This window comes from Mus caroli, chromosome 14 (genome assembly GCF_900094665.2).
Source record: "Mus caroli chromosome 14, CAROLI_EIJ_v1.1, whole genome shotgun sequence".
Classification (NCBI taxonomy): Eukaryota; Metazoa; Chordata; class Mammalia; order Rodentia; family Muridae; genus Mus; species Mus caroli.
The window spans coordinates 87,761,848-87,773,874 of record NC_034583.1 but is presented as its reverse complement, the minus strand read 5'-3'; the positions used below and the strand labels follow the sequence as shown (position 1 = coordinate 87,773,874).

Here is a 12,027-nt window from a genome sequence, read left to right as displayed (position 1 = left end):
AAGTATTTAAAGCCAGTCAAGAAAACAACTGTATACATAATATATGTTCCTAAAATATATCATGACAAGTGACCAGTTGGGAATATAATTCTTGGTTTTTGCTTGTGTGTTTGTTTTCCTGTACTTTGTCCCATTTTATTTCATTTTTTAAATCCATATATGGCTTTCATATCTACAGTAATCTGAACAGGTGCATTTGTAGTTTAAGTTTCTAGCCAGTTTCTTACTGAATGTAGTTAAATTATAGACTATCTTAGGCAACTGAGTTGATTATGAAAATAATATCAGCCTACCTTTTCTATTTTTTTTACCTTATACTGTAAATATGTATAAACAATAAAATAAAATAATATCAATCAGGGATATTTCCAATTCATATAATATATTTTAACTATAAAAACTACAATTGGGTACTTTAAGGGTAGTTGTTTATTTAAAAAAGAAGTTTTTTATAATAGGTATCTGGACAATATAAGATTTTTACAATAAACTCAAAAATAAAATGTGTTTCTTGCCTTTGGGAACTGAAATCACATTAGTAACAATAGAATATGTTTCTTTGTTATGCTGCAGAAACATATGTCTTAAATAACTGGTAAAAATTGTTGTTCATGACAATGAGAGTATTTCTCATTGTCTCATGACAATGAGAGAGTATTTCTGTGTATATAGGGTACAAAGTTTAAACCTTAAAAAAAGTCTTATTTTTAAAAAGTCAACTTTGTTTAAGCTATTCATAGCCAACATTATTTCCTGGGGAATACAGGAATAATATAAAAGCATAGTGGTCCAAATACAATGAGTTAAACTATATAAATACCATTATAAACAAACAAAAACCAAACCAAACAAAAGAAAACATCGGAATATTTTGAACAATTCAAGAAGAACAAATAGTTTATCCTTAAGAACTGGTGGCACAAAGGTAACAAGAACATGTAAGATTGGAAATAGCAAAGATGAAGAGAAATAAACACTGAGCATAAGACAAAGAGATAGGATAATGTAAACAAAGACTTGGAACATTTGCAGAGGGTCTCCTAGCTTGGCTTGGGCTATGCTTCTGATGCTGGTTTGATATAGCAATGATTACAATGTGGACCATAGAAAAGGTATGAGATTATTTCTTCCATAGGGCTTAATGTGCACACCATGAGTCTTTAACACATTAACTTCGAAATAACCAAGAAAGTAACATCTCAAGACAAAAACACATACTGACATTTAGAACATCAGTATGCTGGTGATTTCTATACTTACTGTTCATAAAAATATTGTAGTTTTTATTTTTATTACCTAAATAGTATAAATAATGATAAGCATCAAAGCTTAGAAACAGAACACTAGACTCAAGATTTGTGTATTTTATCTTTTTTTATAGAAAAGTAGATTTCATTTTATTTTATTAACCTGAAAACATTAGTTGGATTTTAGAAAAATACTTTTTGGCCTAATTTTGAAACAGAAAAGGAGCTTCAGAAAAAATATCTAATTTAAAAATGTTAATTAATCTAAATAAACAAATAAAAATTTAAAATTAAATAATGTTAAACAGTAGTTAAATAAATTTTATTAAAATTTAAATGAACATATCAATTTAAGTCCTGTGGAAATGAGGGCAACGGAAATTTTCAGAGCGTGACAGAAAAATGTGGTGTATCTCAAAGGCAGAATCCACAAAAGTGGTTCAATAAAAGTATATTAGAATTCTTGAATCTCTTGACTTTCCATGTCTATGAAATGATTGAGTTGTAAATCATAGCTAATTCTCATCCATTTTAACTTTTAGCATAGTGACATCCATCCATCCATTCCCCTCACTTTGTGCCATGACAATATATTAGGAAAACAGATTCACAGAGCTCAGAGGAGCCAGAGTCTACAAAAAGGACCACTATCTAAGTATCTGGAATCTAAACTTTGATCACTGATGGAAGTCTTTGGTCATGGAGTTGTTGACAAAGAAGTAGACAGCCATCTTTGTAACTGATCCCACTGTTGAAAGCTTCTCTTTCCCTGATATGAATTCCAGGAGATTTAAAGGGAAAGCCCTCTTTCTTTTCTCTTTGCCTGATATCATGGGAGGCTTTCCTTTCTCTGAAGAGAAATAGAGGAGGAATGCAGGAGGTGGGAAAGGGAAGAGGAAGGTGGGAAAAACTGAAAGAAGAGGACGGATGGGAAACTGTGATCAAGATTTAAAGTAAATAAATTAATTAATTAAAAAAAACTAATTTAAAAAATCTGTGATAATTGGTTTGAATTTAATTAACTGTGATATAGTTGACTTTTCTAAAAAGTAATTGATGTAGAATCTAAAGAATGACCTCCAACTCATAGCAGTCTTTTATTATAAAGATAATCAAATATGATATGCAGAAATAGCAAGAATTATTGATTTCAGAAACCAGCAGAGGTGAAATGGATATTTGACTACGTTTGTCTTGTTATTTGGTTAAATGTGATAGTTTTTTATTGTGGTTTTAGAAGAAGGTGAGAGTTGGACATCTAAAAATATTGACTTATATTTTTTAATATTAATGGTTATATTCTATTGTAACCAATAACAGTCCCACCTATACAATTATTTTCTTAAAAGGTAGTAGAGTGGAGGGATTCGATAGAGTGATCCAGAAAAAACAGGGGTTCAAAGAGAAAAGAGAGAAGAGAGAAGAGAGGAGAGAGCTTGAGCTTCGGAAACCTCAAAGACCATCCCTAGTGACATTCTTTCTCAAACAAGGCCATACCTCCTGTTATACCTCCTAATTTTACTAATCCTTTTAAATACTACCACTCTTTCCTGAGTATAGAACCAGCCTTTTCAAAACTTAAAGTAGTTTGCCATTGAAATCCTGAATGTGTATTACGGCATGGTACACATATTTAATTTTCCAAAGTCTGCAAAATGAAACATAAACATATTCATTTCTCAAATTTCATTTCTTTGGGTACCTTTTGGGTTACTCCCTGGAAGTAATAGAGTTTGGTCATACAAAGAATTGGTAGAACGTTTCCTTATAATTTTCTTGACTTGTCAACTTATAGAAAAATCTTTCTATAAACCTTTTGCTGTTAACATGGTATTTTTTTAAGTATTAAAAGCAAAAATCTGAAATACATAGCAAGAAACAAAGAAAGAAAATAATTCACTGAAGTCAATGAAAATAAAGAGAGTAGACTGAACTTTGACAGTAGAAAAGAATAACCTAAAATATATAAATATAGAAACAAACAAATATACATTTGCTTTTAAGCAAGTTGGAAAGGAAGAAAACCAAAAGGAAATTTAAAAAATAGTTAAAACGATAGGAAAATGCTGTTCACCAAAATTACAATGTTAGTATAGTTAGAAACTTATAACTTTAAAATGTTATATTAAACTACATCTCAGTAAATTGTACTGTCAGTCTCTATTGAAACTAGAGAAAAAAAGAGAAGAAAATATGATAGTAAAATGAAATTAAGGAAAATTTGAAGATATATTCTCTTATACAAGAGGTAAAAGAATTCAGTTATCAATAAAATGCTGATTGGCCAATGAACAGAGGCAAGATTAAAAGGTGGGTCATCTGGCAAAAAGAGAGGACTTCTGGGTTTGACTCAGGCACAGAGAGATTTTTACCTAGACACAGAGGAAGGTGATGTTGTAAAACTAAGGACCAGATAACCAACCAAGTGGTATGACTTAGACTAGAATATCTGGGATAATTACATTATGAGCTCATTAGGGAACAAGCCAAAGCTTGTTTCTTCTTTTATTTGTATATTCTTTTCATGTTTGACTTTGACTGAGATGTTGTAGTCTGGTAGTTAAAATTTGATAGAGTACAAACTGTTAAAGTATTATTCCATCCCTTTTGGATATATCTATGATACATAAATTGGCCTGCTAATTTTAGTGTTTCCATCTTGATTTTAGTTGGACAATTACTATTGTATCTTTAATTTCATTTCTCTTTATTTTACTAATTGTGACTCTTCTCACTAGAAATTTGATTTTTATACCTTTTAAATATTCTATTCTTATATTTCTGAGCATATGGAGTTCATAATGATTGTTTTAATACTCCTGACTATCAATTCTACCATCTGTGTCAGTTGTAAATTGGTTATGATAAATTTGTTTCCTAATTACAGTTTTGTTAGGTCTTTATAATCTAGGCAATATTGACTGGATTTCATATATTTCAAATTTAATTATTAGGTAATGCCTTGATTTTAGCTGGGTATTTTCTTGTGTTATTGCTACCATGGATTCCCTTTGGGCCACAGTGAAGTTATTTAGAAACAGACTGATCATTTTTGGTCTTACATATCAAGTTTCTTGAACTGGACTTGAAGAGTGCTGGAATAAAACTGATGAGAGTGTGATGTGAAGCTCTTTCCTCAAATTGCTGAGAATTGTATTTCTCAGTTAGATCTGAGTACATACAATGATCCTAGACTAAAGTTACAATTGAGCATCTTATGAGTATCTCTCTAATCTTATCTGAATTTATAGCCTACTCTAATTCTCTCTCTGTGTCTCTCTGTCTCTGTCTCTCTCTGTCTCTGTCTCTCTGTGTCTCTGTCTCTCTCTATCTCTCTCTGTCTCTGTGTGTGTGTCTGTGTCTCTGTCTCTCTCTTTGAGAGTTTCTCTGTATAGCCCTAGCTGTCCTGGAACTCACTCTGTAGACCAGGATGGCCTCAAACTCAGAAATCTGCCTGCCTCTGCCTCCAAAATGCTGGGATTAAAGGCATGAACCACCACTACCCAGCTTCATTTTGAATACTTTTGTATCTGCTCTTTAAAAATGTTGTAGGGTTGTTTTGATGTGCATTTCCTTGATGACAAATAGATTCTACATCACATCAGTCAGAATGGCTACTATCAAAAATTCAGGTGACAGCAGATGCTGGCAAGAATGTAGAGAAAGAGAAACACTCCTCCATTGCTGGTGGAATTGCAAGCTGGTGCAACCACTCTGAAAATCAGTGGCGGTGACTCAGAAAATTGGACATAGTACTACCTGAGGACCCAGCTATACTGCTCCTGGGCATATAACCAGATGATGCTCCAATATGTAATCAAGTTACGTGCTCCACTATACTCATAGCAGTCTTATTTATTAGAGCCAGAAGCTGGAAAGAACCCAGATGTCCCTCAACAGAGGAATGGATACAGAAAATGTGGCACATTTACACAATGGAGTATGACTTAGTTATTAAAAGCAATGAATTCATGAAATTCTTAGGCAAATGGATGGAATTACAAAATATCATCCTGAGTGAGGTAACCCAAACACAAAAGAACACACATGGTATGCACTCACATACCACATGAAGCTCAAGAAGAAGGAAGATCAAAGTGTGTATACTTCGATCCTTCTTAAAATGGGGATGAAAATACCCATGGGAGGAGTTACAGAGACAAAGTATGGAGCAGACACTGAAGGAAAGGCCATCCAGAGATTGCCTCTCCTGGGGATCCATCCCACAAACAACCACCAAACCCAGATACTTTTGTGGATGCCAACAAGTGCTTGCTGAGATGAGCCTGATATAGCTGTCTCCTGAGAGACTCTTCCAGTGCAGAGGTGGATGCTCACAGCCATCCATTGGACAGAGCACATGGTCCCTAATGGAGGAACTAGGGAAGGCACCCAAGGAGCTGAAGGGGTTTGCAGTCCCATAGGAGGAACAACAATATGAACCAACCAGTATCCCCATAGCTCCCTGAGACTAAACCAATGAGTACACATGGAGGAACTCATGGCTCCAGCCACATATGTTGCAGAGGATGGCCTTGTGGGACATCAGTGAGAGGAGAGGTCCTTGGTCCTGTGAAGGCTAAATACCCCAGGGTAGGCAAATGCCAGGACAGGGAAGAAGGAGTAGTGGATTGGTGAGCAGGAGGAAGGAGGATGGGATAGGGAGTTTTTTTCAGGGGAAAGGAGGAAAGGGGATAACATTTGAAATGTAAATAAAGAAGATATCGAATTTTAAAAAAAAAGTTAAAAACCTGTTGTAGGGATCATGCGGTTGTGGTGCAGCCAGGCATGGTGGAGCATGCCTTCAATCTCAGCACACATCACTTGGGAGGCAGAGACGGGCAGAGGTGGGTGGATCTCTGAAAGTTCAAGGTCAGCTTGAATAGTAACAGACGGTCTAAAGAATAGTAACAGAATAGCAATGTCTACACACACACACACACACACACACACACACACACACAACTTATCTCAAGAAACAAAAAGTTGTAATTGCAGTTGAATTTTATGATCGTTCATGTTATATGGATATACTCTGTGACAATATATAAAAGATGTATAAAAGAACTACACCATTTCTTGACAAAAAGTGTCAACATTGAGGATATCTGTGAGTAACAAATATAACCATGCAATGTGGACTCTCACTTTTACACATCCTATGAATTACTAAAAACAGATGAGTGCTGTTGTTAAAATAATGTAGCAAAAAAATGAGAATATGGATTAAAAAGTCATTTACAAAATAAATAATTTTTAAATATTTGCCCTATTTTGCCCTATTTGTTTTTCTGAGAAAGGTAATATTGATTGTATTTATTTAACAGCAATATTTGGAACAGAACAGATTATACTGTTTGGCACACTATGCATTTCAAGCCAAGAAGAAACTACTTAAAACTGGCTTCAATTTTCTTTTCTGTTGTTTATTTTTACTACATTTTCATAGTATGCTCAGCCTAAAATACAAACACACAGATGGTAATATACTGTTACCAGCCATAAGGTTGAAGTATGTTTGTGTGTTGCTTGGAAAATAACTATAAAATGAAGCACTCATACACACTAAACAAAATCTCCTCTCTCTAGATACTTTACAATATAGCTACATATGGAGCAATATAATTACCACAATATATAGTTCTAAAATAAGGCTTGTTTACTTCAGTGAAAAATTACACAGTCTTTGAAGGCCAAGCTCAAGTTGCCTCCCATTTTTTCAACAAGATGCAAGAAAAGATATTTCTAATTTTAACCTAAGAGTGGAAAAAAAGCCAAATGAATGTAAAAAAAGATTTCTCATTTTTGTCTTTTCTTTTACTGAAAATAATGTTTCATATAATATAATCCCTTTAAGAATTCCCCTTCCCCTACTTCTCACAGTTTTTCTTCACCTCTGTTTCCATCCAGATCCACACCCTTCTCTTTCTTGCAGAAATCAAAAAGACATCTGAGGAATAATTAAAATAAATTAAATTAAAATACAAAACATATAAGAATGTGTTCAAATAATTAAGAGCCAATTTAAAAGCAACAAAACAAACAAACAAACAAACAAACAACCACATACAGACTCAGACATCATTTACACGTTTGTACACACAGGAATGCCATAAGAACCCCAAACTGGAACTCTTTTTTTTTTTTTTCCCCACAAGTTCCAAGGGCTTTATTGGGGTCTTCCTGAGCAGCTTATCAGTGTCAGGAGCCCAGCTCCCCCTCCGCACCACGCCTCCTGTTGCTTTTGCTTTGTGGGGACCTGGGGGACTGCTTAGCCTCCTGGAAACGGGTCCTTCTTTAAAAGGGAGCTAAGACTGCAAAGCATGAGACAGAAATGAAGTTCAAGGTGAGCCGGCCTGCTCCAGAGCCCAGGAAAAGGGCTGTCTCTTAGAGTGTGGTGGTCGGTCGAGGAGTGTTGTCTTTGGGGCAAGGGAGGCAAAACACATCAAGAGGAGCGAATGGGCGGTGCTTCCTGGTCACTCAATGTGTGCACCACCCAGGGCACAAGGGCCAAGACCAGGCACAGCCAGAGGGTATTCTTGGGGAAGTTGAAGATGTAGAAGAGGCTGATCTGAGGTGGGTAGCCCAGCCATTCCAGAAAGACCAGCAGCCCCATGGCCAGCACAAAGCAAGCTATTTTCTGGCCATTCCCTAGGTGTGCCTGCCGTATCTGGGCATAGCAGGGAGTGTGGAGGGCAATGCCCAGATCCAGGGCAGATCCTGAGTCACGGCTCAGTGAGGCTAAAGACCGACTGTCCATGTGCACCCACTCGGGCCGTTCACACCACTTGGAAGCCAGGTTGATGGACCAGGGAAGATCTAGGCCCAGTGTAAAGAGTCCAATACATGGCTGGCACCCAGCATGAGGGCCAGAGCAGTCAATCCATAAAAGCTAAGTTCCCGCTCCATGGGTACCCGGGGGTTCATTAGCCAGCCAAGGGCAGCACCAACAATAAGGCTGCCCAACACTTGGTGAGGGAAATATGCTAAGATGAAGACCCGAGATAGGCCGACTGCCAATAGGAAGGTACAATAAGCCAGGCCAGGAATCACCCTAACCCAGGGGCTGCGGGACCAAGAAGCCACCTGAGAAGAAATGGCCTTCATTACAGGCCAAAGAGCCGTGCCTGTGATCATGCAGTGGCCAGAGGGGCTGCCTGGACCAGTCTCACAAGAAGAAGGAAACTGGTGAATCTGGATTGGAGTCTGGGTGGAATACCCGGATTCATGCACCCACCAAAAGGGCCTGTCTCCAAACAGAAACCACTTGAAGACAAGGGTGAGCCACTCAGCAATGAAGGTAATCCAGAGCACGGAGATGCCCAGGCGGCAGGAGGCGTAATAGGCCCCGGGGAAGCAGAACTGAAATCTCTGATCATCTTGGTCATGGTGGATGAGTTTTTGATGTGTTCTTGGGGTTTGATTGCAAGTATTTTATTGTGAATTTTTGCAGCTATGTCCATAAAGAAACTGTTTTGTAATTATATTTCTTTGTTCAGTCCTTATGTGGTTTAGCTATCCAAGTAACTGGGGTCTCACAAACACACAAAATTGTAAATAATGTTCCCTGTCATTCTACTGTGGGGAATATTTTAAGGAGTATTGCAGTTAAATTTCCTTTGAACGTCTGGCAGAATTCTGCACAAAATCTATCTGGTGATGGACTATTTTGTTGAAAGATGTGAAATTGCTGCTTATATTTCTCTATGTTTATATGTATGTTAAATTGTTCATTTGATCTTGATTTAAATTTGGTAGACAGTAAATGTCGAGAAAGTGGTGCACTTTTGAGATTTTTCAGTTTTGCGGAGTATAGGATTTTAGTGAATACCTTTATGGTTCTCTGGATTTCCACAGCATCTGCTGTCATGCACCCCTTCCATCTTCAGTTTCATTCGTTTGGATCTTCTCTCACCACCTTTTAGCTAATTTGGATAAGAGTTAGTCAATATTGTTTATTTTTTTTTTCAAGGAACCAACTCCTTGTTTCATTGATTATTTGTATTGATTTTTTTAAAAAAAATTTTATTTGTTTCTGCTTTATTGATTTCAGTCCTGAGTTAGATTATTTCTTGAAGTCAAATTTTTTTTTTTGAGGGGGGAGGTGTTAGTTCTTTCTGTTCTAGAGCTTTTCATATAGTGCTATTAAGTGACAATATGAAATCTCACTTAACTTTTTGGTTAGGCACTTAGTTCAAGGAATTTGTCTCTTACAACCACTTCACTATAGTCCATAAAGTTGAGTACTCTGCAATTTCATTTTCACTCAACTATAGAAAGTTTTTAATTTATTTTCTAATTTTTCTTGACTGATTTTTCATTCAGTACTGAGTTGTTTAGTTCCTGTCAGTTTGTTAAGATTTTTGTTGTTACTTTTTGCTGATATCCAGATTTATCTTTTTATCTCTTTACATTTCAAATGTTGTCCTCTTCCTGGTTTCCTCTCTGCAAACCCCTATCCCATCTCCCCACCCTTGCCTCCATGACAGTGCTTCCCACCTACCCACCCACTCCCACCTCACCAACCTAGCATCCCCTTACACTGGGGCACTGAGCCTCCACGGGACCAAAGGCCTCCTCCCATTCAAGGCCCTGCTCTGCTACATATGTGGCTAGAACCATGGTGTCTTAGTTAGGGTTTTACTGCTGTGAACAGACACCATGACCAAGGCAAGTCTTATAAAAAAACAACATTTAATTGGGACTGGCTTATAAGTTCAGAGGTTCAGTCCATTATCATCAAGGTGGGAGCATGGCAGTATCCAGGCAGGCATGGCGCAGGAAGAGCTGAGAGTTCTATGTCTTCATCCAAAGGCTAGTGGAAGACTGACTTTCAGGCAACTAGGGTGAGGATCTTATACCCACACCCACAGTGACACACCCATTCCAACCATGTCACACCTATTCTAACAAGGCTACACCTTTAGATGGTGCCACTCCCTGATCCAAGGATATACAAACCATCACACATGGATCCCTTCATGTGTACCCTTTGGTTGGTGGCTTAGTCTCTGGGAGCTCTGATTGGTCCAGTTAGTTGAATCATTCTTCTTCTCATGGGGTTACAATCCCCTTCCTCTCCTTCAGTCCTTCCTCTAACTCTTCCATTGGGATCCCCTTGCTCAGTCAGATGGTTGGCTGCTTACATCTGCATATGTATCGGTCAGGCGCTGGCAGAGCTTGTCAGTGGACAGCCATACCAGACTCCGTTTTCAACAATTATAATAGAACTAACGTTCTAGCCAATCAAAAACGTATTAATGTCAGTACTTTGCCCCTACCAATCATATTAGAGGTTTCCGAATCCTTCTGGAAAATTCCCCTAGACCTGCTTAAAAGGGACCTGCAAGCCCCTCGAGTGATCACCATCTGGATGAATAGTTGACACCTGCATGCTGGTATTTTCTGCAGAATAAACATTTGTATACTATTTGAGCCTGGGATAAATTCTTGGATTCATGGACTCTACAACAGGTAATGCTAACTAGGTTTTCTTTTTCTCGTACTAGATATGGATTTATGTATACTGATTACATTTTGGCCCCCTCTACTCTTCCCAATTCTCCCCCTTCTCCCCTTCCATTCATACTCCCCTCTATATTTCCAGTTCATCTTTGTCTTTATAAGAAATTAATTACTGCTTTTTAAGTGTGCCCTTCCTAAATTTTTACTTTGTGTCAGACATTAGTGAAGTGAAATATATTTTCTTTTAAGCCTGCTTATAGTGACTAATTTAATATGCATATAACAAGATAAAACTTAGAACTCAATATGTATTAACTGAATTCTCTAATGGAATTAATAGTCACTTATTTATATCTGAGGATGATCAGTCTACTCATTCAATAAGTGATTTTCCTGTATTTCTTCAATTTATATTTTATATATTAAAGTTATCTCTGGGAATTTATAAAAAGTGCTATTAAACTTGCTAATCACTATTTTCCTTGAAGATTATTTTCTCTTAAACTCAGTCATTGTTTTAGTAATAATGTAATTTGAATGGTATATTGATAAGGAGTTGTTCTTCGATGACAAATGATAATTGAAAAGAAAGCTCACAGCTAACTTTGATTTTGCTTTGTTCAGCTAACATCAGCTTCTGAAAATTAGAGGAAGTAGATAGGAAACCTTTTATTGCATTTTTTCTCATGACCATTGTCATTTTTGAGGCTTAAGTAACATATTCAAATTTCACTAGAAATGCATCCCTTAACACATAGTGAAGTGTGTCACATAATCTTGCAAAAATAGTTTTAGATATAGTATAATTTGAATAACTAAAGAATTTCCTCAGCAGCTCTTAGCCATTCAGTGATTTAGGTAAGCTGTTTCCTCTTTCATGTTCTTCTTGAAATCAGGACATCTCTCCAGGAATCATCCATTAGAGACGATTTCAAGTGGAATTAATTCATTTGTCACAGAATTGTAAATATTGATTAATAAATAGAGAACAGAGGCACTAAAATTTGGGAAGAGTAAGTGATCTTACATTTTATAACATAGTTTGTGACTAGATTATAATCCTTTTCTACCTTGAAGTTGCAAAACCAAGGTAAATTGATGAGCAAGAAGACTGGAGGACAGGCAGCCACTCCAAGCAAATTAGAGCTAAGTAATAGCATTTTTGAAACATCATTCTTTATAACCTGGGACTCATGGAAAATAAAGATGTATCCAACACATTTGGTGGTTATACCATGCAGAGTAAGTTCACACACACACACACACACACACACACACACACACAGAGAGAGAGAGAGAGAGAGAGAGAGACAGA

The 12,027-nt window shown here is 36.8% G+C and overlaps 1 pseudogene; it reads right to left on the bottom strand.

Annotated features, from left to right (window-relative positions):
* Positions 1–7,652: 7,652 nt before the first annotated feature.
* On the bottom strand, positions 7,653–9,142 carry LOC110308999 (annotated as a pseudogene).
* Between the last annotated feature and the right edge of the window lie 2,885 nt (positions 9,143–12,027).